The sequence below is a fragment of the Manacus candei genome, unplaced genomic scaffold (assembly GCF_025592945.1).
Source record: "Manacus candei isolate 608988 ecotype Guabito, Panama unplaced genomic scaffold, ASM2559294v1 h1tg000042l, whole genome shotgun sequence".
NCBI lineage: Eukaryota > Metazoa > Chordata > Aves > Passeriformes > Pipridae > Manacus > Manacus candei.
Window position 1 is genome coordinate 4611617 of NW_026138090.1, and position 26119 is coordinate 4637735.

The following is a 26119-nucleotide window of genomic DNA, read 5'->3' on the forward strand; positions in this document are numbered from 1 at the left end:
GAAAGCCAGGTCAGGACTGGTTCACCTAATATGAAAGAATTGCTGTCTGATCCCTGACGTGTTACGTGGAGTTTGTGTTTCGGATCAAGCCACATGTGCCATGGGTTGCTATTTTAGATTATATTCAAGGTGTGTGCTGTATATTTGCATCCTGTGCTGCAGGAAGGGATATTTTTGAAGTTCTTATTTTTATCTCAACATAAACAAATGAGCCATAATTTGGAAAAGCATCTGTGATGATGCTGATGCTTTGAGCAAGAAGACTCAGTTTTTTTGACTGGAGGCTAAGCCATGTTGAGGGAGCTTCTTGTAATAAAACACCCACACACCTCATGTCCTTTCTCCTTCTTTAGTTCCAGCACTGCCCATGGTTTTCATTTGTAGATGGCATTGCAGAGAGGAACACACATGAACCTTAAGATATGGGTGCTGTGTAATGGATGGAAACAAAATCCAGACCTTCCTACCCACAGCCTCATGCTCTTGCTGTAAGGTCATGACTGGCTTGACCACTGGTTGCACACAAAAACTGCAACATGCTTGAGGGAGGTGGAAGGGAAATAAATCTGAATCACGGAGTATTTTCTGGTTTGCAAGACCCAAATCCATCTCAGATTGAACTTCCCTTGGCACCAGTGGGTTACTTCAGCTAGGTGCTTTTCTAGACCCTGATTCATTTGTCATTTTTTAACCTCCATCTCCACTTCTGCTTAAGCAGCTTTTTGGCCAAGGACAGAAATGCCTTGGCCAGTTTAGGCTTTTCTTGTGTTAGAAGCTACCTTAGAAAAAGATAAAGTTCCAGATCACAAAATATTTGGTTCTCTGGTAGCTGAAGAAGGAAGTTGTGGCTTTCTGGAGAAGCCCAGTGAGCAGCAGAGAGCCATGAGCAGAGGAGAGACCTGCTGAACCAAGAAAACTGTGTCTGTTTTGCAGCTGAGCAACAATGTAGTTGCTTCAGCACTGGTTAAAAATACCTGTGGCTTCATTCTACCAGAATCAAAGGAAGTCTGCCCTGGGTTAAAAAAGGCATTTAAAAAAAAAATCATTTTGCAACAGAGCAGATGTTTGCCTCAGTGTCACCGGCAGCACAGGCTGGCCTGAAAGGCAGCAGAAATGAACACACGCCCATGTCTTACTGGGCAGCTCACCATCCAGCACTGACATTCTATCTCCTTTATCACTATAAGCTGATTTAAGCATCTTTCCTGGTGCAGAAGCAGATGAGCAGCACATCCAGCCAGAATCCTTAATATCTTAAATTACTGCAGCTACATCCACTTGCCAGTTACCTGCAAACCCTCTGAATCCTGCTCAGAAATGTGCTTTCTGCTTTGCTTGGGTCATGGCCAGTTGGTTTGTGGTGCAGCTGTAACCACACCGCGGCAGCAAGAAGAAAGGAGCCACCCTGAGGGTTTTCTTTAGCAAGAAGCCAGAACATTGTTTTTCCTTCGTTTCCCTTGGTTTCCTACTTTGGCTTTGCTTTCAAGGTTTGTGTAGGAGGGATGAATGGTTTTCAGCTGGTCTGTGTAGTTGACCTTTCCCTGGACGCCGTGTCCCTGTGGCACTGACAGCCTGTGCCAGCGCTGCTCTTGGAGTCTGTGCTGGGAGAAGTGATGGGTGATGGGGCTGGCGAAGACGCAGTTGCAAAGCAGTGGTGAGAAGGCTGACAAAACTTGCTCTTTGCATTGCACGGGGCTTACGCTAAATCCATTCTCACAGATCCCTGTGCCACAGATGTTTAGGTCATGGCCCAGAGCAAAGGAGGGACCTGTCACCAGGGAGCATGAGGAGGAGAAGGGTGACAGCCCAGTCTAACTCAGAGAGCAAAGATGGAGCTGGCTTCCTGCAGAAAGGTTAGAAGACACTAACATGAGGAATCTGTGGCAGAGTTTTCCCCTCCCCCTCACTCCCCAGGCAGCACAATGTCCTCTCCCTTTTTGTCCTGGTTCTGCCTGGTTCTGCCTGGTTCTACCTGGAGTATTACTCCTTCTTCCACTCTTTGCAGCTTGTTGGGACCTACACATTCACCATGAAGGTCATCAGCAATATAAAGGTCTGCCTGAGGGCCGAGTTAACCCCTTTTTGCAGTAACAGGACTTGGGCAATCACAGTAGAGGAAGGTATTAATCTAGTCCCTACCTAGAGGCAAGTCTAAGGAGGTGCCAAGGGGAAAACTCCCTCAGCCTCATTATGGAGGGTCTGAAAACCAGCTTCACAGCCACCTTGCACTTCTCTTACCAGATTCCATGTCCAGCCTTTGAAATTGGATTGGGTCAGCATTGAGAAAGGCTGTTCTGTGCTGCAGAGTCATCTGCAGACAGATACAGACAGCAGCTGGACATAAAGTGGTTCCCAGAGCTTTGGTCTCTCCTCCTGGTTCCTCTTGGCATCTTGCTGGTCCTGAACTGGGTTTTGTTCAGATTCCTGGAAGTGTTCAAGGCCAGGTTGGGTGGGGCTTTGAGCAACCTGGTCTAGTGAAAGGAGTCCCTGTCCATGGCAAGAGGGTTGGAACTAGATGATCTTTAAGGTCCCTTCCCAAAGCACACTACGATTTATTAAAAACAACTCCTTTTGTTGATTTTTTTTAATAAGTATTTTCTTCATGAACTTGCCTTTCTTTAGTCGTTGTTCTGTAATTTCCTGTTAAGCCAGGAAAATATGCAGTTTTCATTTTTAAGAAAGACACATTCCTGTGAGCAATGTTAAAAAAAACAACAAAAAAAATCATGTCTGAACTTTTCAGACTTTACAAGGAAAATATTTGTTATCTGCTCAGAAAATTAAATAAACCATGCTCATGTTTTTTCTTTAGTGGAATTTAGATAAATCATAGTTCAGAGGGCTCAGTATTGATCTCCAGTTGACTCTTCACACACCAGTCCCAGAGCTGTGTGCTTCTCAGAGCACCTCTGCTCACTAATTTGCCTGTTGGATCACAAATGCCAGAGCCGGGAGGTTCTCTTTCATTTCTCTGCCACAAAAAATAAAAGCAACCTTACGATTGATTCTAACTGATGAAGGGTAAGAGCTACATAGGTACAAACGTTTCATTTCATTGCTGCTCCCTTACAATGCTGCCTTCACGACGTGGCACAGATGTTGCACATGAACCCCGTGTGTCAATGCCAGGCAGATTCAGTGCTGACATGAGTGGGGAAGATGAAAGAGCTCATATTTAATGCTTTTTCCCCCTACATTATATCCACAGCTCTATCAGCTCAAATGCCTCATCCCTCAGCATTTTAGTCCTGCTACACTGCCCTGACCAGCAGCTGCTCAGTTGATGCAGTGGCATTTTTCCTTCTCCAGTCCCAGCATCCTAAATCTCAGCATCTGCAGCTGCTGACAGCCATTTGCACAAGGGCTTGTATTATCATAAATAAACAGGGGATTCAGGTTACAGCTCACATATGTTTCAGCACTGGATATTACCAAGCAATTAATTCACTTGCCCAGAAAATTTTAAACACCCTAAATAGATGCCCAGGCAGCTTTTTCCAGGGGCCTTTTCCATCTCTAATCTCTCGCTTGACGTTTGAGTGGGCCCATATTAAATACTGGCTCCACTTCAATCTATAACCACAGATTTGCTGAGAACATTTTATTTTATTGCTCTGCACATAACAAACTAGGCAGGGAGGGAAACGTGGGGGAGACTCTGCACAGCTGAAACTTGTGCTGGCCTCATTTATTTTGCCTCGTTATCCCATAGGATAGAATCCCTCTGGGTCCAACCTCGCATGCAAGGCTCCTGTGGCATCAACATGTGCTCAGCACTTCTAAAGATTTTGAGAATCCGTGATAATAAGCATCTGTGCAAGAAATACAGGTGCTTAATACTGTACACAACTGGAATCATAGTTATCTGGGGTCTCCTCCCTCTCACTGTTGTAAGGTGAAGTCCACATCTTAGAAGCTGAGGTAATTTCACTGTGACATCCTTCCACCCAGCCAGCTGCTACATCAAGTGTGACTAACGGAATTCATACAATTTTACCAAATCACCTCCAAATTTAAGTACAGTCTGGTCACAGACCAGATTGACTATCCCTCTGAGTTTTGATTCTACAAAGCAGATGCAGCAGCTAGATTTGAGAAGTGACAGGAATACTGATGATGGAGGCTTTCTTAGCAGGCCTGAGGTCTTCTCTTTTTAGAAAATACCTCTTGTCCACTCCCCTCAACACACATCTAGAAGCAGGAGGTGCACAAGATTCCTGAAAACAAGTCTGGGCAGTTAGAGGGAGGAGAAGCGGGAACTTCCCACCAAAACAGGCTCAGAGTGGCAGGAAACAGACACTGCCTGATACCTTTGTAACAGATTCTTTGGGGATTGCCAATGATTTTAACAGGCAGATCTACCAAAGTGGAGTTAACAACCCTCAGTCTGGCTGTGATTCATATCCAAAACTTTATAGAGAGGTTTCATGGCCCATCATTTATTGCGAACGAAAAGAGAATGAAGATCTTTAAAAGGGGAGAGGGACAAATTCCTCTTTATTCATGCTGTAAGAACCCGTGTATGGACTGAAGGAGAGATCAAATACTACATGTACCATAGTCACTATCTTTTGCAGGGGAGAAGGTCCAAGCCAATTTCAATTGCATTAGCTGCAAATGCCTGACCCACAGAACCAGCGTGTTAACAAATTGAAACAAGTCCCAAGACGATAGACAAGATATAACAGACATGACACAATTCCCAGGCCTGTTATCACTGATATCTCTCCTTTCATTTGCCGTGATCTGAATGTCAGCACATTATCATCCCAGCTCAGGCCAGTTTAGAAAAGACTGGTTTTAATTTGCACCACAGAGTGGATGCAAGCTCCGCACATCACTCATACCTGGTAAGGGCTCATTCTCCAAGACTGGCAAATCCAGCTGCTTCTGTGGTGACTCTTCTTCTTCTTCATCTTCTTCTTCTTCCTTTTGTGTTGCATTTCCCAAGAGAAAGCAGAAAAAAAAAGAGGGAAAATGCAAACCATTAAATTGCTTGTCAAAAAGAGTGGTACTAAAACCAAACAGAAACATGGATTACATCAAAAACATCTTTCATCAAACAGTCTTTTAACTCCTACCTGGCATGAAAGCAGGGCTCCCAACAGCCCCATGTCAGTCATCACCTCCCCATAATGCCAGCAGAACATACGGAGAATGTCAAGTTCAGAAATCATGTGAAACCTCACAGAACTACCCAGCATTTGAGTGATAGAGCTGGCTGGAGCCAGCTCTAAATCCAAGATTTAATCTTGACACTAGAACCCAGTGTTGCCTGTCTTATGCTCCAGGAGAAGACATTAAGCTTCTCTGTCCATTTCATAAGAGAAAGCCTTACTAGAATTATTCAACTTTTCCTTATTAAAATATTAACTCCACTCCTTTGAAAAATCTATTGATGCCAAACAAAGCAAAAGGCTGAATTATTATTTTTTTGGAGACTTTGCCACTTGGTAAGTGAATGTCTTCAGCATTCAGAGGAAAAATCTGTTCATTGCTAAAGTTTGGACTCACCATCTCCCAAAGTTCAACTAAGAGAAGTAGCCCAGTACTTTTCATAAATGGGTTTATCCAAGTAATGGTATAACCTGCTGGCCTCTGATGCTGTCTGTGCAGGGCACATACAACTGCACTCAGTGCAGTGGAGATAACTTTGTTATTACATCTTGCAGAACAAGGGGAGGATCACTGTAGGACTGTGGAGGTGGCAATGCAAGTCCCTGACTCCATATCAGTCTTCTTACATGTCATGGGCAAATTGTCCCAAGAGGGATCCCTCTCTCCTCAGCTTTACCTTCCTCAAGTCTACTCTAAATTTGCCTTGCAGGCTCCAGGGACAGGCACTCCAGCTGGTGAGTTTTCCCATATAAGAGAGTCACCCGAGATAAGTGAGGTGAGTTTGAAGAGAGTTTATGATGAACTGGGGACTGTCCTGGGACAGACACACAGATCTCAGACATCTTGAACAATATCAGATGTGCCCTCTCATCTGTTGTACCAGCAATAGAGTCCAGCAGGACCAGGGCAGTGATCACCCAGGACACATAGAGAAGGCAGATCGGAGGTGAACCTCAGCATACCTGGACATCTCAGGTTGTGCCAGGAGAGGTTTTAGTTGGATATTAGGAAAAGTTTCTTTACCAAAAAGGTTGTCAAGCACTGGAACAGACTTCCCAGGGAAGTGATGGAGTCACTATCCCTGGAGGGATTTAAAAGACATGTGGAAGTGTCACTTGGGGACATGGTTTAGTGGTGGCCTTGGCAGTGCTGGGCTAACAGTTGGACTTAATGACCATAAAGGTCTTTTCCAACCTAAATGATTCCATGATTCTGTTCTGTGATGGACACTGAACAGATACTTCATGGATGGAACTTTGCAATACAAGACTGCAGCCAGATACAGTCTGGAATTAACATCGTGAGGTGTAGTTGAAGCTGAGCAGAAATCAAGATTTTTCTTTTAGCACTTTCAAGTCTCTTGGGGTAATGCCTGTCAGAAATATCCATGTGATTTAATAGGGAAAAAGGAGGAACTTCAAGAGATCTGGATGGAGGTTTGAGAGTGTGTGGAATCAGGTTTCATGGTGCCAGGCTGGAAGATGAATGTTTCTCTGGAGAATTCAGAGCAGCTTCGGTGTCGCAGCCCATAATCTTTCTCTGGTGTGAATAGCTTTCCTGTATTTAAAATACTAATTGCCTTTTTTTCCTTTAATGTGCTTCATTACAGCCAATTGGACAGCTTGACCTTGTGCAGCAAATACAGCCAAGCAGATATTCATCAAGAAACCCAAAAAGCTGTGATTTCATCCAGCTTGTCAAGATGAGCAAAAATACCATCAGCAGATCTTTCTCAGCAGTGACAGCAAGATGATAGAGTGTGGATCATGCATTGTGTCAACAAGTTGTTCTCACCACAGCATGGCCCAGCCTAGGGACTGGGTTCCACCCTCTCCTGCTCACACACTTCCATTTCTCCATGCCTCAGTTTTCCACCCACGAGCAATAATCCAGCATCCCTCCTGCAGGCTGCTGCACAGGCTGTACAGGTGTGCACACCTCTGCTGGGATACCCAGCTGGCCATGGACAGGGGTGTGAGCGATGCAGCCCAGAGGGCTCGGTGCTGGCAATGGCAAAATGCCATGGAGCTGCTGGCAAGGCAGGAAGGAGCTGCCAGTGCATAAAGCAGGCAGGAGATATCATATTCGTCTTCCAGAGTAGTATTTCCAGATTAAATATAAGAGGGAAGCTCAGAGAGGTCAGAGGCTGAGATTGACTTTCAGAACAGTGCCTTTGACGTCCAAAGAGGGAGGACAGGCTTATTAAAAATGCAGTGTGGATTGCAAATCTGTCACACACCCAAGGCACCACGTGGAGCTGGAGGATGGATGAGGTGGTTATGGAGAACCTGCTGACAACAACAGCCTCTCGAGTGACGGGTCAGTGAATAGTTTGCTGCTATTCAGCATTGTTTTGACAGAAACTACACAAAGCAACTGTGTGGGGGCCAAGGAGCAAATGTTCTCTTCCACTTGGAGGCTTGTTTATAATCTTGTAGTGGGGAAATAAGACCATGAATGAGAATTAAGCTCCGCATTGATTTAGGAAAATCAGTTTAGGGAGGCAGAACAGGGAGGGGAGAGAAGCAAAGGGGGAATCATGGGGGAGGAGAAGACGAGATGGCGACAGCAACAATGGAAAGGAAGAGCAGGGAATGCCAGCAGGACATGCTGGGTGAAGGCTCTGCCAGGTTCTACCATCTCCCTGGTTTCCCACTGCTGTGTCTGCTCTGGAGCACACGGGGTTCCACCTGCTGTACCATTTCTTGGCCACAGTGAAAGTCCCTTTAACATACTAAAGCTGACAGTGTCCAGCACAAAGGTAGATGCCAAGAAGGGAGCCACATCATTTGAAGCCAAAGGTTTTGCATGCCCTGCACCATTTTACTCCCCCTCTTCTTTCATTCCCAAGCAGCTGCCTGATAGCTGCCTCACCACCTTGTTGACAGCACCATTAAGTTGCTGCAATTTGAACCTTTCCCACAGGAAAATCCTCAATGGAAAATTCTTCGTGTTTGATGAAAATTTAAAAACAATAGTATTCATCAGATACTGGCTCTTGCCAAGATGCCTCAGAGGTGTTTAGTTTGGATTTGAGCCTATGGATGAGTGTAGTATGCTATAAGAGCTTCATTCTCATCTTATAAGAGATACTCCATCTCTAAAACCATCTCCTATTTTCAGGAAGTGCAAATTTCAGGCAGATTTTGGGGAGATAGAAGCCATATATCCTGGAAGATACAGATCAGGATGCAGTGGAGACCTGAGATAAGGGAATTATATTGCATGAGTCTTTACTGCAACATAACAAAATTTTTGGTAAGGGAGGCATTTATTGTAGTTGCAAGATCAAAGCATCCAAACAATGTAACTCTCTACTGAATGGGGCCACCACCTTTTCCTGGCAAAGTTTATTCAGACTTAATTATCTTGGGTGTGGTGAGACTCTGGCACAGTTTGGCCAGAGAAGTTGTGGATGCCCCATCCCTCAAAATATTCAAGGCCTGGTTGGCTGGGGCTTTGAGCAACCTGGTCTAGTGAAAGGTGCCCCGCCCATGGCAAGGAGGTTGGAACCAGATAATCTTTAAGGTCCCTCCCAACCCAAACCATTCTAAGATTCTGTAATCTCAGACTCACGGAGTTTGAAGAAAATTTCCCTTTTATATACTTATAATAGGATTGGAAAAGGTTTAGGGGAGGACAGTAGGAAGGATGAGTGACTTCACATGAGGCAGCTAAATGACTACACAGGACAGAAGCTGGACAGGGGTTCCTGAATGCACAGAAGCCTCATCCAGCTCACACTGAGGTGACTGCATATGTAGGGATGCACTACATACACCTGCCTATTCTCCTTGTGTGTAAGTAAAAATTTTAACTTACATTGCACCAAAGAAAGAAAATCTGCTTAGAGCCAGATGCAGTGTCCAGCAACAAAGTGTTTCAAACACATCAGTAACTAAAGAAGTAATATCTGGTTTTTATCCATTAAAATTACCACTTTGTACCTGTAATGCACTAGCACTGATGCTGCACCAGACACTAACCTCTGCAAATACCCCAGTTGCATTCATCAGCCCCCCCCATCCCAGGGAAAGAAAATCTTCTCTCTAAGTTGTGTTTAGAATCAATAAAAGCATGCCATCATGGTAGCTTGCAGCAAAAACCTAACTGCAAGAAATGCCTTTGTCCTTCCCACTCCTGCTGATATATAAATATATCAATACAGATAAAAGTAGGGGCAGCTTTAACACATATTGAGTCATTCCAGGCACAGCTGCTCACATGTGAGTGCACATTCCTGCATTTGAAACCAAAAAGTTTTTGTGAAATCTGCTTAGAACTCAGCAGCCTGGTCCTGAATTGCTTTCTCCATGCACCTCCTGAGACTGTAGGGCAAAATGACCCAGGCCCAGTGTGCTGTTCAGCTGGAAAAACTTTCTCCCTTTCTCTCTTCCTTATTTTCTATGACTGCTTCACATGTCATTTGTTTGCCACTGTCAGTGGGATCACTGTGCTGGTGGGAGCTAAGAGCAGTTCAGGATTCATTAGTCAGGAGCTGCTGGGTGGATCCAAGGGGAGAATGTCACTTTTCTGCTTTTTTATTTTTCAGAATAAATCAAATTTTATATCTATCAGAAAAACAGCTGCCTCAGGCAGTAAAAGGAAGCTAGGAGGGGTTACATACTCCCTGACAGCAAGTGCTGTGAATATCTTCTCAATGTCAGCTCCCAAGGACCCTTCTGAGGGAAAGGAGGATGCTCACATCCCCGAGGCTTACACCAGGCACCTGTTTAGCCTGGCTTGGGTCACAGGTAAACTTTTCTATAGAGCCAAGACTCTGGAAGATGCAAGCACTAAGCCTCGCAAAGGGCAAGAACCAAATCTGGAGTCATGTGCCCAACCCAAACAGATCAGAAAACAATGGGGGACAAGCAGTTCAAGAGCGCTTCTCCCTGTTGGGAGTGGGCTGATAAGGATGGGATGGTGTGGTTAGTGACATGCCAAGGGGGTGAAATAATGTCTCGAGTGAAAACACGGTGATGGGCAAGAGCCATATTTATGGGTGTGCGGGGCAGGTAACATTTCATATGTATTTCAGCATTTCCAAGACAAAAGGAAAAGGTTTTCTTACAGGCCTTGTGGGATAGATAAGAGGATTTATAACAGCTACATTTCTGGCCCATAATCCTTGGCAATGCGTGCGTTTGCTCTGCATGCCAGCTATGACATACAGACGAGTTATGTGATCAGCTCATTCCATCATGTAATTTGGGCTGTAACAATTACAGCTGATCTTTCTGTGTTTCTCCTTGGCCCAGCAGAGCGTGCAGCTGTATCACCCTGCAGGGAAGTTTTCATATGGCTGAGAGCAAACCATGATTGGTGCAGTTAGGTGGAAGACTCTCACCTCAGGTCTTGGCTGTTCAGCTCTCCCCTTTATCTCTCCTGACCCACCTCCTCTAGAAAGTCACCTCTGGTTTCCCACCACCACAAATGGTTTAAATTCAGTGACACCCTTCTCATATGAGAGTTATTTGGGAATCTGTCCAGCAGGCACTCATCAACTCCATCCCTCTCCTGCAGCACAGCCACAACTCAATGAAAATTTGGGCAGAGGTTTGACATGAGGGGAGAGCGTCAGTAAGCAGAGCCCTTTGCCCCTGCAAGTTGGCCCCACAGAGAGACAGAGCTGAAAGGGCCCTGCTTGGGGAAGAAGCATCTCTTAAATTCAAAACAGAGGTTAAGGGAGGTCTTATAGCAACAGACCGAGGATCACTCCTGGATAGAGAGATTCTTTCACCTTGACTATAAACAGTTTATTTGAGCCCGAGACATTGGGCAGATGATCCTTCCCTGTGCATTAACATGTGTTGTATGGGTATGCAGGATGGAGCTCTAAAGTTTATTTTTCTTCCCAAGCTATTCCCTTGCTCCACTGGGGTTGCTTCTAGACCTCGTGAGATGTAGTAACAGCACCCACTCTTCTCCCTCATGATATGAGGGCTGTGCCTCTCTCCTCTGATCAGATTTGGGGGTGTTTGGCTCTTATGGACGAAGACCTGGTAAGATCCTGAGGCTGGCAGCTGGGGTTGCACAAATTCAGTCTTGCAGTCACATCTCATGTGTGGTCCCTGGTGGCTCCTGGACACCTCCCTAAGACACAGGGCCCAATTTTGTATGCCTGGATGAGCATCTCCCTGAGATGTCCAGCCCTGAAAGGGATACCCAGGTCGCACACAATTAAAAAGGAAGACCAAGCAGTAGATGAGTGACCATCCTTGAAGTTTGAATAAAGGATAACTAAACCTTTCTATTTGACCTCCCCAGTTCCATGTCAAGGGGAAGGAGACAGATGAGGAATATGGCTCTGTTCAGACTTCCAGCTTCGATCATCACCTGTTTCTGACGTGACTCTGCTGCTCACAGACAAGACAAAGAATTTCCCCGTGGCGGAAAATCTGCCTTTGTGCTTTTCTGACATAGATTGTGCCTTTTTGGTCCCTGACAAAGAACAAAACCCACCAAGTCTCCAGGGGTAAATGTAAAGTTTGGAGAAAGCTGTGGGATCCTGAAAAAGCCATTGATAACAGGATGCACAGGAAGGATGGAGGATGGGTGTTCACATACGTGCTGTCTGCTGTATCTTTTCACTGCCCACCAGGCCAGCAGTGAGCACTTGATCTGACAGATGGTTTTCTTCAGCCTGGACAAGTCATGGGGGACATCACACCCACCCACACTTCCCAGCTTCCGCTCCCAGGCTCTCCTAAATCCCAGCAAAGAACTCCACTGCTCTTTCACACAAATGCCTGGAGACTGGTAGCTGCCCTCAGAATGTCCACATCCTCCTCTAAGGACTGCCAAATTACTCCTTCTGAGAAGAAAGGACTTTCTGGCTTGTCCTGACCAAAGCCCTGACCCCTGACACAGACACAAGCTCCAAGTGTCCCCTTCATGGACACTGTCCTCAAAGTGGCAGGAAGGTGGCACCGTAAAGGTCACTTTGAATCCCATGCTTATAGCATGATCATCACCCCACTGAGCTCCAAATAATCCAAAACAGTCTGTGAATTGCTCAGGCATACCTGAAATTGCCCACTAGGACCACAAGAAGGTGACAAAAGCCAAACCAGTCTCCCTAATCCAGGACCCAGGGTTGGTGAGGCACAGCATCACCCATTCTGTGTGCCAGATGTAATCTCTACCTTCGAAGTGGTGGAGAATGGAGTCTCTCTAATCCATCTAGACTAGCACTGTTTGTATGATTGACCTCAATAAACTCATATGTAAGAATTTTTCTTGATCAGGACTATAAGTGGCTTTAGTGGGATCCCCCAAAATGTTTATTTCTAGGCATAAAATCTTGGTATAAACTAAAAGAAAAAATCCCATCTTATTCCCTCAACAAAGGCACCAGACTAATCTCAAGGTCAGAAAACAGCTGCTGGGCCACATGGCCATTCATCCCTCACCCAGGTCAGAGGTCCTTGAGAAGATTCCCCTCATCTTCAATTTAGGGTGCGGGTCTAAGGCAGGTACATTTTCCCTTAAACAATGAAGTCACACAGCCCAAAAGCATGTGGGAGCCAGAGGCTCTTCTTGGCTCAGGGTTTTCAGCTCTAGAAGAAACTTCCAGATGTGTTATGGGTTGGTGTATGCTGCCCATTGCTGTGGGATCTGAGCTCTTTCTGCGAAAAATCAACAGCAAATCAGCAGACTCTTGTTTACTTTCTCTCATTTCTTTTTAAATATACAAAGTGGTGTATAGAAATAAATACTATTTCTCAAAATTATATTTGATGAATTTTTTTTGATTTTGAGAGGATTCACTCCTCACCTCATTATTTTCGTGGCTGTTAGAGTTACGAGGTTAGTGGCAAAGCCAGTATTGCAAAGTGGCATTGTAAAGTGTCCTCTTCATGGTAGAAAGGCTTTTTACAAAGAGGGGTGGCATTTTGGAGGGGTTTAAAGCCGGTTAAACTGGTCTTGTCTGATCTCTTCCTGTAGTTCACTCCCTCTTGCTGGTTTTCCTCAAGCAAGAATGCTTTGTCACAAGCTCTCTTCAGCCTTGCCCTGGGCTTTGTGATCAAATGCTGAAGCCCATATAAACAGCCTTTGTACTTTCTGCCTGGAAAACCTCTTTGTCTCCTTAGAGAAACATTTTCTCACCATTTCTTTGGGCAGAAACCACTTTCCAGTTGAAATAAAAGCCTCACTTTGGCTGTCTCTAAGCCTCTTGATTTTATTAAAATGCACTGGATGCATCAACAAATTTTAATTCCACCTAGAGATAAAAAAGGCCTCTCAAACACTTAACTCTAATGTCTCAGCTTGGGATCATATTCCAGTCTCCATCCTGTTTGTCAAAAATAGAAGGTCAATCCTGTTTTTCTACCCTGAGAGTAGGCTGGGCCTGCAATATTTGTGTATTTCTAAACTGAGAAAAGGTTTGCAGAAATAAACTGAATGAAGAGTGACCCCTGGTCTTATAACAAATACAGGATAAAAAAGGGAAAACTTGGTTGGCATTTTATAGATTTCTTGCAGAATGCAGAATGTTTATGGAAAATTTTGAAAGCTCTTGTTTTTGGACCACTTTGAAGAAAAATCAAATTTTGCTTGTTTTTGTTTTCCCAGGAATAATATACCCACCAGAAAGAGACTGTGATTTTCAGACAACTTATCTACAATCAAGTCACTGCTATGACACAGCACATTCCCTGGCTCAACTTGTTGATTTCCATGTTTTTTAACTATCCTGTTTTCTTCCTTTCCTGCAATATTTGCTCTTCACTTGTGAAAAGACACACACAAGCTCTAGAGTACAGGCTGATCCCGCTCCCCCAAAAGAGAATTTGCTGACAATCACCTGAAACAGCCACATTTTTAATAATGGTTGAGTGGCTAAAGCAGTGAGGAAAGTAGGAGTTAGATTAAAGCTACATGTCATTACTCTGGAAAGTTGAGGAGACAGGAGGCTACAACAGAAAGGACTGCTCAATATTTGAGCAAAAGAGAAATCTCTTTATATCCCTTTTCTAAGACCTTTACAACACTGTGATGAATTTTCCCCAAACCAAAAAGGGAGGATAAAGCAAAAATCGATTGTGAGTCTGTCCAGTGCCAAAGAGGAGATGGAAACCCACACGCAGCAAACAGCTCAAGCAAAATGGGGCCATGGGTTATGGCCCCAAATTTGTCACTGAGGAATCTGGTCAAAGCTTTCTCTGCATAAAGGAGCAGGTCAGAGGCAGAGCAGAAGAGATCCATCCAAAAACTGGCAGCAAAATGTCAATGCAGCAGCTACACAGGAGTTTCTGGGCAGTGGGAAGAGGAGCTGAACACAGGCAGAGGGACGAGCCAGGTCTCCCTACCTGTGCGCAGCAGACACGTGTATACTTTTCTATATAGAGGGCACAAACACAAATCATGTTTATCACAATAACAGTATTCGCACATTTTCCCCCCAAAGAACAAGTCATGCAGGCTTCTTTACTTCTTTCTTTACTTTAATTGACATTTGCCTTAAGTCTTGTCATTGAGACATTTGGTTTTTTTGGTAACAGTTTCCTGCAACTTTCATCACACCCCACACTACTTCTGGTGATCCTGCCAGGGAGTGGCTATGTTTGAGAGACTGGATACTTAAAGAATACAATCCAGAAGATAATTCTCTTGAATAAAAGTATTTTTCCACCTCCTCACCCTTGCTCTGTGCTAGTGGCCTCAGTTTTGGTGTTGAGGGAAAATGCTGTTGCAGTTGAAGGATGTGGAGCAGCCAAGGGATCTGGAGATGTTTAGCCTGAAGAAAAGGAGGCTTGGCGGGACCTTATCACTTTCTACAACTCCCTGAAAGGAGTTTGTAGCCAGGTAGGAGTCAGTCTCTTCTCCCAGGCAAACAGTGATAGGACAAGGGGAAACAACCTCAAGTTGCACTGGGGGATGTTTAGATTGGAGATTAGGAAAAATTTCTTCACTGACAGGGTGGTTAAGCACTGGAAAAGGCTGCCCAGGGAAGCGGAGGAGTCACCAACACTGGAAGTGTTCAGAAAAGGAGTAGACGTGGCACTTCATGATATGGTTTAGTGGGTTTGATTTTGCTGGGTCAAGGGTTGGACTTGATGATCCCCACGGTCTTTTCCAACCATAAGGATTCTATCATTCCATACCATTATGTCCCACAGCTAGAAAAGACAGGCGGGCAAATTTGCCCAAAGCAAGAAAGTAAAGTTGAAAGCAAAGGACTAAGAGGAAGAGGAAAAGAAAGGAAATCCTCATCAAACCCTCATTTATATATTTGCCCTTGATGCAGCAATACTGCCAGATGGCTGAGACATGAGGCCAAGTTGTGCAATGCTGCAAAGGCTTTGCAAGAAGAATTGAGGAAGCAGAAGCTGCTGGTTTCTGTGGTTAAAACCAGCTGCCAAACACCCAGGACTGGAAAATGTCCCACATCAGGGCAGTACCTGCCTACTCTCAGGCCCCTGACATCCCAGCATATACTACAGGTGATTTCTCCAAACTCACAGGAGAGACCTACAGTGAGAAGTCTTCATGGAGCCTCCCTCTTCCCTGGGAGTGTGCTGTGCTCTGAGTGTCAGACCAACTCATATTGCTTCTCACTCCTCTCCCTTCTCTCAGACCCCCTTAGCCCACGCCGCTGCCCCTGGGCTTTTGCAGGGGTCAGAGATGCAAACCAGAGATACCAGCACCTGAACTGCACCACAGAAGCAGAGGAACATGAAAGATGGAAAACAGAGTGACGCAGGCTCTGTGTCCCACCACAGTGCTCCTGTTCTTGATGCAGGAAGCACTGGGGATGCACAGCACAGCTTCCAAGCAGGAACAACACCACAATCCACTAACAAACCACAACCAGGCAGCAAACTGCCTTCATCCCAGCTCTGCAAGGGGATTTACTGGATAAGCAGGCCTTAGGTATTTGGGGAAGAAGGGTCCCTTCCAGCAGAGCTTGTGGAGCAGGGAAAGGGGAAGGTGGAAAAGCTGCAGTCCTCTCTCTTGATTTTTAATTGAAATTTATTTAAGAAGCAAACAAAAGTTTACTCATGCATTTTCTCTTCTCTGTCCAGCTCTTCAGGTTGCTGTTAAAAGGGAGGAAATGGGGAGAGAACAATGTTTCACTTCTTAGTTTGGTGGAGAACTCTGAGGCTTCAGAGAATTACAGGTGACTGTGGGGAAAACATTTTCCAAAACCGTGGGGTTTATTAGAAGAGTGAAACTAGTCATTTTCTCATTGCCAGGAATTGTCTACAGGTCACCCATAGACAAGAGTCTATCCCAGGGCCGGGTATGACAGACACAACTCAGGTACTGTGTTGTATTGCCTTTGCTAGAGAAATACTGGAGATAATCATTTTATAGAAGCAAAGATTGGAGCCATCAGCACTGTCCTTCACCCTAACTGCCTCAGAATAGCTTTTAAAGTGCTGGTGAATGTTCATCATTTCCCAGTAAGTCTTCTTCCAGAAGGTAGGAGCTAAACCCTCTTGCAGCTGTTCCTGTGTTCATGAGCAGCCGGGGAACATCTGAGAGAATTTTCCTTCTCATTTTTCCCTTTGCAACACTCAGCTGATCTCCTTCTGACTACAGCAGTGGAAGAAAACAATACTGCTCTGGGATGGCAGAGGATGCTATGTGCCCTTAATTCCATACTTGGATGTGAGTGTGGGTGCACATCACCTGCAGACTGTGAAGAGAGGGAGAAGCCTGTCCTGTGAATAAATGAGCACTGCAGGGCAACATAAGGGCAAAAGTAGATGCCACAGATAATCTGAATAATGCTTCTAGCATTAATCTTCAGTATTTTCAGCCCTTTACTCCAAGACACGTGGCAACTAGAAGCCTCAAGTGACACAACAATCCAGATGTCACTTAGGTCAAACACCCAAGGATGTCTTCTATGGACAGTACATCACAGGATGTAACTTCAGATTCCTGGCTTTGTACTACATGTGTGTAGATACCATTAGAATTCACCAAGCAGATCTTCCTATTCAGATATGTGTTCTCCACCACCTTTCCATGTGATATTCAGATGTACCACACATACAAGCCCTTCAGCCTCCTGTACAGCCATTCCCTCTTGTTCCCCTTTTCCAGGTTTCCAAACAGCTTCACTTATGTACCCACACAACATCTCTCCTGATTTAGCATCTGGAATCATGGCTGGAAAACTCAAAGCAAAAATGTTTTTGCTTCCTGCTCCTCCCAGCATCCCCTCTCCCTCCTCCCCAATGCAAATCTCCCCCACTGAGGTTCTCTAGCAGACACCTCTTTGTTGGCCCTGGGGGCCATGCTGAGTGTCTTTTACATGATCCTCAATGGGTTTCTCAGCTCCCATACCCTGGCTTCATGTGTGCCCCCTTTACCATGGCAGAACTCCCTTCTATCCCTGTGCATCCAGCGATGCTCTGTTCTTAGAATAGTTAAAAATAAACAAAAAAACCAAACCAAAACAAAAACCAACAACAAAACCAAACAAACAAAACCAAACAAACAAAAAAAACCCCAAACAAAACAAAAAACACCAGAGCAAAAGATACAGCCCCTAGAATCAACCTTAAAATGTCTTTGGTTACTTTTGTTTCAGAACCTGGTGATTCAGATTCTTCTGTACCTCACAAAACTATCTGGGAGCTAAAAATATGTGACCTCTACAATGAGAAATACATAAATCTGCTTGGCCTTCACAAGTCACCAAACTTTCAGGGTAAAGAGTGTTCTGTAGTCTCTGGTTTATTTTCAACTTCACTTCTGCAATCATAAATGTCTATTAGTCCTGAAAACCTGGAATTGAACTGCCCTTTGGAAAAACTTAACTCAGATTAATGTACAACTCGGTCTGCTCAAAAGCACAAATTAGTCACGCGATAAAACATTGAGATAAACTTCTCAGAAAGGCAAGTGTCTTTCTTTCATGACTGGTACTTGGCTATTAATAAATTAATTAGTGTAATAGCTGTGTTTCTTGGCTATCAGTCATTCAGAGGCAGCTGTACTCTTGTCCCAAAAGCGACTTGCTCTTAGTCTGTTATAATCCGATGGATAAAGATTTCTCCAGTCTGTTTGTTCTTGTTGTGGAAGTTTGAGCAATCTTAAACCTTTTTAGTAAGTGTCCCCACTTCCCACAGAACGGTGTCTGCTGCAGGCTCTGTCTGCTGGCCAGGCACAGAGGATACACTCAAGTCCATGGGTACCCAAACCTGCAGAGCCTGACAAAGCCCCCTCAGCCTCACTCATGGGAAGTGAAGTGCAGAAACCCCAACTATTTCCCACATGTTGGAAGGAACAGACTGGTGATCTGGTATAGTCAGAGATGGGCTGGAGAGAGACCTGCCAGACCAAGTCCCTGCATGCAGCAGGGGCACGTGATTATGTCAGGCTGGAAAGACCCTCCTGAGTTGTGATCACCCCCAAACTCCTCTGCAACCCTACAGTAGGAGATGGGCCAGTCATCAGCAAAACAGCAGCAGCCTCTATGTTCTTATTTCTGATGAAGCTTAGTAGAGCTTTTGGGGGAGGGAGGGATGAGATCTTTATCAGCAAAGTAGCTTTAATAATTCTAACATTAAATGTTTTGTCCAGCAGAACAGTCCTATGGGGCATGTACAGTAGAACCTTTTCAACAGGGTAAGGGTAAAGTAATGGGAAGCCCAGTCTGAAAGAGATTTGGTTGAACTCAGAAAAATAATGGAAAATGCAAGGGAGGTGCCTGAACCCACTTGCTGGGAACTTGGACTACCATAATTTTACCATGGAAAAGTGGAAGTTTCTAAGCAGTGTTCAGCACAAAAACATTGAAATCAGCTGTTGTGGTGTGTCTGGTTGTTCAAACTATTGCTCTTTCTCTCCCCACAAGCAACCAGAGCTGCACAACAAGTGTGGTCAGCGTGCTCAGCAGGGAGCTGCAGGTAGCCACGAGCACAGCGTGAGCAAGGACAGAATCTGGGCCCTGCGTGTCAAAAATCTGCAATCCTCACAGTCTGGAAGAAGAGGGAGAGCTCCAGGGAGGGACAGCTGAAGGGCAGGATGGATGCTATCTCTAGGTCAGCAGCAGCACTGAAAGCCATGAGGGACCTTCAGGGGAGCAAACTGGGTTGGGGTGAAGTTCTTTGCTCAGTGTCAGCACTGTGACCCTCTAACAGTTCCTTATCCCCAGCCACTCTGTAAATGCACCAGTCTTCATGACAACACAAGGACAGCAGTGAGGGGAAGGTAGGGGGAGAGGATGGACTGCCCTTTTTGGCTGGTCTGTAACCATAAATTTAATCTTGAATTCATGCTATAGGAGCCTTCAAGGAAGGTTTCTCAGCCTCAACCACTCTGTCTGTTCCCTTACCTTGTTGTAGCCCTGTCACTGCATCTCTGGTTGGCTCAGGATTAGGTCTCACATATTTTCAGCTGGGGTTTGCCAAAAGGAAAACTCCTAATTGTGGTTTGGGAAGTACAGTGCAAGGATGACGGGCAGCTGCAGCAGTGATGGCTTGGACTTCCTGGACACCCAGCACCCAGATCAGAGGGGCTGCAGAGAAATGAACCAAAGAGCCTTGAAAAACTCCTTCATCTAAACATCACCAGTGTTGGTAGAAATACGATCTAAAATTGTTCTGCTTTCACAAGATGCAAACAACAGGCACAGCCCTGCGGCGCTTCAGCACAGGGGCTTGTCACGTCCCCCCTTAATGGGCACGTTCCTCCTCAGTGATTTATCCCCAACTCTACTCCAGCCCCCCTCTGTGCAGGTGGCATGTGGAGGGGCTGAGCTGTACATCAGCCCCGGAGCAGGAGGCTGAGTACAGCAAGCAGCACAGCAGGAAGCATGCAAAAATGCAGACCACAGGAACGATATCTGGGGAAAGACATCCCCACACTGAGGGTGTATTAAAACCTGGGAGCCAGGAACAGCCCATGTAATGTGTGTCTTGGGGGAGGACACAACTGTAGTGGGAACATGGTTGTTAATATTGCACGACTCATTAAATGCATGTTACATTGGGTAGTAGCAATGTGGAGATGATTACTCCCTCCTTTATTGCCCCAGGAAAGTCATCTTTTCACCCACATGCAGGAATGCAGGGAGTTCATGAGAAGAAAAGGTTTAGGGACTCCCTGTGTCCCTTCCTGCAAATACATCCCTATCTGTCCAAGGGAGACACCACCACCACTTCTCACATGGACATTTAAAACTTTACAGCAGCAGGAGTGCAAAGGGTTGGGATTTCATAAACCAGTTCCTGACCATGACAAGCCTTGGCAGGGCAGAACTGGTGATGTGCTCCCACATGTGGGCACTGGCCAGGCCACTGGGCTTGGGTCCCATCACACTCCTCCCACACTCTCCATGCTCTGGTTGCAATCAACACCAGCCTTTCTCTTGACCTTGGTCAAGAGATTTTCTGGTCTCTGCTTATAAAACCCTCTGAGGGAAGCAGGACCTCACTGCCCTGGACCAGGACAAACACTGGTGTAACCCTTCAGTCCCTACGCCCATGGTTCACAATTGGTTTAAGCCAACCTAAGACCACACTGTCACACAAAGATGTGATGCTGCCTACTCCCTGCCCTGGCTGCATGTTTCTGCTTGCTCCCTTGTGTCAACACAACTTGTGGTGCAGCTACCAGCGAGCTGGATCAGTTTGGTGGGTCATTTTTCAGCCAGATTAGCAGGCTGACCTGCCCCACTGTTTTGTTCCACAGCTGCTAGCCTGGCACAGTGGCAGTGTCAGGAACGCACAGCCAGGAATGGGGTTGGGTGGGATGGAACAGCAAAGCAGGACTGTCCCTTTTGGCAGCCAGGCAGAGCTGGATTGGCTTGAACTCCTCATGAAAACCTGCTTTTAATTTTCCCTTTGGTAAATACGAATAATTCTGTTTTAATGGGGAAGTTGTGCGGCTCCGTTGTGTTTCGGAGTCAGTCTAACCACAGCATCTTTCTACAGATCATAACCAAGTTAAGTGTGTTGAGCAAATAATATTTCAGCTGCTAATAGTTGAGTCAACAGCAGGGTGATCACGATTTAATCTTCTATTTCACAGGGGGAGACTGCAGTGCTATTTTACAAAGCCTTTTTCATCACAATAGGATTCCCTGAATCAAAGGCTTGCAGGTGTGATTTTTGGCTGGGAACAAGCAGTTGCATTCCTATCGAATGTATTCTGCTTTCCAAGCACAAATAGACTTCAACTCCTCGCATTCGAGAGAATTGTTTTCCAGAAAAGGAAGGTGTTGCCTTCCTATGAGTTCAAAGGCCTGTCAGGAATGTGGTGGTTAGGATGCTGCTAACAAGGAATCTTTCATTACCAGGGAACAATTCCTAGAAGTCAACCAAGTAAAAATGCCTACAGGAGGCTCAAACTGGCAGAATTTAGAGAAAGCAGTAAATTCAGCCATCAGCATTGAGAAGAAGGCTGTGTCTCATTCTCTTTTTTTGCAGAAGCTGAATAAAAACCCTCACACTCCTTAGCTCTAAGCAATACCCCTTTCAAAATTGATGGAGTAAAACAGACATCTCTTTCAAAGACAAGCTGAAAAGCTGCTGAATTTTCTTGTTGGTCTTTGTGGGGTTATTGCTATATAATAATCAATGGCTGTGCTCTTTGGGAGGTTAGATCAGATGTGCATAAAGATTCCTTCTACCTTTTCAGGTTATTCATTTTGTCATATGGATTTCTTTCAGAGTGCCTTCTTTTCACTACATCAACATTCTGAAATGGGCAGTGTTTTCTAATTCTCTGGAGTACTTTGCATGACCATATCAGCAGAAATGAGCAATTTTATCCTGCGGGGATGTGGGAGTACCATAAGTGAGAGGCTCACAATATGCAAGATGTAAGGGAAAGCAATTCCTTTCCCAGGAATGGCAAGTGGTCAAACCTTTAACAGCTAGCTAGGGTCTGATTTCAAATATCTCGTGAAAGATCAGAGGAATTTGATACAAATTAATTTCTTGGGCATTTTAGTATTGACACACTTCCTTGCAGAATTTACACAAGCAGTGGACTGAGGCCAACAGGTCATCTGAGCCTGCAGGCTGCCTGCCAGGGCATATCCTGGATTAAGGCAGGAAGGTGGAAATAAAAGGATGGAGCAATCCTCCCATGTAGGTGGGATTTGTCCATATGCAACCTTGCTATGTGGAGAAGCCATTCGCCCCAACCTTTTTAGGACAGCTTCTTATCCTTAGGTTAGGACAGACAAGTTTAGGGAGCAGGGAGCTCAGTGGAGCACAGAGCCTGTATCTCACCAGCTACTGCTGACCATAGTGAACCTCAGTGTTTGCACAAGGCAGAGCAGAGCCCTGTTGCAACACCTGCCCTGTCTGTGGGGTTACTGCAGTGGGAGTGCTCCCTGCCCCGCCAAAACCTGCTCCAAATCTCCGCATTCCCAGCTGCGGCAAGAAACTGGGTATACAAGGAGCAGAGAAGACAAATGGAGAGGGCAAGAGCGCAGGTGAGGGTGAGGTTGATCAATGAGCCAAGCTACAGACCAAAGCTGTGAGAGAGGTCCTACCCCTGCAGCAGAGGGCTCTGGAGGGGAGGAAGGCTCTGTTGAGGAGGAGGACAGGTGAGCATCTGCTACACAAATCTGAACCATGTGCTTTTTGCATGTGCTGTTCTGTGAAATCTGGGTTGAAAAAGGAGATGGTCCAAAACTGGAAGAAAGTATCTCTTTGTAATACACGTGCAATCCAGATGTGATATCCAAAAGGAACACTCACCCTCATATTCAGCAGTACCTGGCAAGCTTGGGGTACTGACGTTGCAAACTCTTCTCTGTAGAAAAAGTTTTTACAAATAGAGGGCAGGAGATTTTTTTTTTGTGAGAGTCTCCTTGAAGTAGGGAGAAGGAAAGTGATCTTAGGAAGAGGTCCACAAGCTGAAAAAAAACCATCATGCTCAGTACTACATGGTTTTTGCTTAGAGAGCAGAAGGAATTGAAGAGAAACCACTAGCAGAGCTGTAGCAATTTGGGGGTGCAGCTATCAGAGCCACTGTAAAGTGTCTTAATACGGTGGGAAGGGGGACAAGAGAGGGGAAGGGGAAAGGGAAATGAGTTGCTGAGAGGGGGAAGCCACCATTATTTGCTTCTCTCAGCAAGGCAGGGCTTAATGTCTTCTGCAGACAAGGAAACAGCCTTCCACCACTGCCTTTTCCCAGCCCACGCTCACAGCAGATAGCAGGGTAGTAAATCTGTCAGTCCCTCAGCAGAGACACCTCCCCTCTGCATTCCTGTGCAGACCTGCAAAGGATTATTAGCTCAATATCTCCCTTTGAAATCAAAGCTAAACTTCCAGAGCTCCTAATCTGACCCTGGCACTGTATCAGCTGCACAAATCTCCCTGTAATAATAGATAGGATATGACATAATTCACAGTAGGGAAAGCTCTGAATCAGATCCCTGCATACCAGTTACCTGGGAGATTCCTTTCCAAACATCCCCGCCTTTGTTTTCAAGCCAGTCGAAGGACAAGGATAAAAAAGAGGTTAAAAATTAAAGTGGAGTAGCTTACCTCTAATTGATTGCTGGAAAAAAGTTGCCTTGCCATGTTAGATTGCCCACGTCCCCTGAAAGACCCAGAACATTAATTGCACATGTTTACCACACTCCCCCTGGGTAAGAAGGAAGATGATGGGATGCGAAATTCCTGCATCAGTTCAGTAATTCTGCTAAGCTGCTCCTTATTATTTCCCTTACAGACCCAATCTGCCATGTAACTGGCTTGGGTTCTTTACCCCCAGCTCCACCTGCACTGAGCAGGTTGGCAGGAGGAGTGAATCACAGCTCTGGAAGATACATACCCATTATCTTATTACCCTTTGCCATCACCAGAAGTCCATAACGTCTGAGGTCCAAAAGACACTAAAAGCCTTTGAACAGATCATTTACAGAAAATCATCAGCTTTGTTGTGGTTGGGTATTTCTAGAGGTTGGCAGGTGTCACACTTCTGATGCATTTTATGATACAACCAGGAAAGTCAGAACAGAGCCTAAATACCCACTCTGATATGAAACATCAATACTTTATTAAGCCATATTATGAAACTAGAGCTTTCTGACATATAGTCATGATGAATATTAATAAACTTATTAGAGCTGATCCAAGTTTTCCATCTTGGCTTTTTGCTTTGTTTTGTTTGCCAAACAACAACAATAAAAATTTCTTAAGCAGAAACAGAAACAATTTCAGGCATGACAGATGCTTGGGTTTTGAGATAATGAATAAAAGACTGAAATTACAAAACACATATTCAGGTCTCTGTGCTGCTGTTGTTCAAACCACACTGACTTCGGGAGGAACAGGAGAGAAAGAAGGATAGGACAGGTTTCAGTCACTTCCCAAAACTTGCCTCATTTCCAGCTTTTCAGCATTTTCAGAGTTTCTATTTCCCTCCCAACTCTGCCTTCCTGCTGGCCATGCTCTCGAGCTGTGATTTCTTGGAGGATAGGCTGGGCTGGGGTCTCACATCCCTCTGCACTTAACTCTCACCCTCCCAGGAGTCCACCACCTCTGCAGCTGAACTTGAATGAACTGCACTGGGTCTAAAGCCATCAGCAAAAACAGCTCACGAAGCTCATCAGCACAAAAATCTGCATTATTTGTTTGTTTTGGAGGGACTGGGAAGGAAGTGGGGGAGCAGTGTCCTCCAGATCCCATATCTGGCATTTCTTGTTATACTTTACACAGGTTTGCTAAAGCATTTCAAAGGCCAGGTTAAGTTTTACAACAGCAAATGCACTTTAGGGAGAAATATCAAGAAATAATAGATGAAAGGTAGGCTCAGAGGAGAGGAATGCAAGGAGTGTGGAAAAGAACCGAGATGCCAGACCCACATAGCTGTGACAGCTATCAGAGCAAAGGGGGAAATCACAGTGACACCGTATTTTGGAAAAGAAGCCCTTCATGAAAAACTCGTCAGATTAGATTAGACTTCTTTCCTCCAACACATTGGTGCATCTTGGAGAGCAGTACGGTTTCTTTAAATAACCTACATGTTTTATATGGTCCTACAGGTTGGGGAGAGTGTTCAGGATATGCAAAAAGTCCCTCTGGGCTCAAATACTCCCCCTTTGCTGGAGCTTGGGTGCTCATGCCCCAAGGGCAGGTAGAGCCAATGGCCACTCTTGCTCCTGCAGGACAGGGAGATGAGCAGGAGCCCACCAGAAGCCCCCCAGCATTTCACCCTGTAAAAGGGAGGAGTGGCGGCACATCTCTGGCTATGTGCCCATATGGGCTGAGTGAAACTCCACCTTGGTATGTCATTGTGAACTAACATGACTGTAGCTCTGTCTAGCACCCGAAGTAAGTCTCCTAGAAACAGCAAGCTGGGTTCCAGATGCTTCTTTATACCTGAACATTTGCATTCCTCCCTCTTGGGGTTTAAATCTAGCTGAGCTTTGCAATCAGCTTCAGCAGAGCTGCCCCTTCTGACTGTCCTTGCAGCAAATGATGAATCTCTGACATGAAATAGCTCAGCATTTGCCCATTGGAGGGCAATATAATAACCAGCTCACTCAATCCATACTTTTTTATCTGCCTGTTCTTCAAAGCTGAGCAAAGCCTGAGCTCGCACCTTGCCAGGCCTGAGCAGCTAATCCCAAGATATTCCACTCTGGATGGTGTTTATTTTATTACTTCAGATGGCAATGACAGCTAATGAACCAACACGTGGGCGAGGAGAGAGGGAGAACTGCTGACTGCGGGCAGGGAAACATCCCCTCTACCTCCCCACATCCCTGCTGCCCCTTCCTCCAGACCTCTGCTGCTGCAATGCCTCTGATTTACAAGTCTCCCATCTCAAGGCCCTACAGACAGTACCAGTGTCCTGTTATTTTTGTAAATTTTATTGACAAATAATGCCTCTAACCAGGCAGATCTAAGTGAGATATTATGCCTGTTGTCTGCATGTGCAATTCTGCTGATTTTGTTGGAAAATCAAGCTCCTTCCTGTTGCTGGTAACATTTGTTCTTTGGCTGAGAAATGATGGCTGAAGGGAATGGAAACAATAGGATTCAATGAGCATTTGCTTCCAGGGGGT

General features: G+C 45.3%; 1 protein-coding gene across 1 annotated transcript in view; it reads right to left on the reverse strand.

Annotated features, from left to right (window-relative positions):
• The window catches only part of FAM107B (family with sequence similarity 107 member B), a 92708-nt gene extending 87785 nt beyond the window's left edge, over positions 1-4923 (reverse strand). Inside the window, exon 1 of the mRNA XM_051795139.1 lies at positions 4848-4923. The gene's annotated coding sequence lies outside the window, so the exon portion shown is untranslated. The remainder of the gene's footprint in view (positions 1-4847) is intronic.
• Between the last annotated feature and the right edge of the window lie 21196 nt (positions 4924-26119).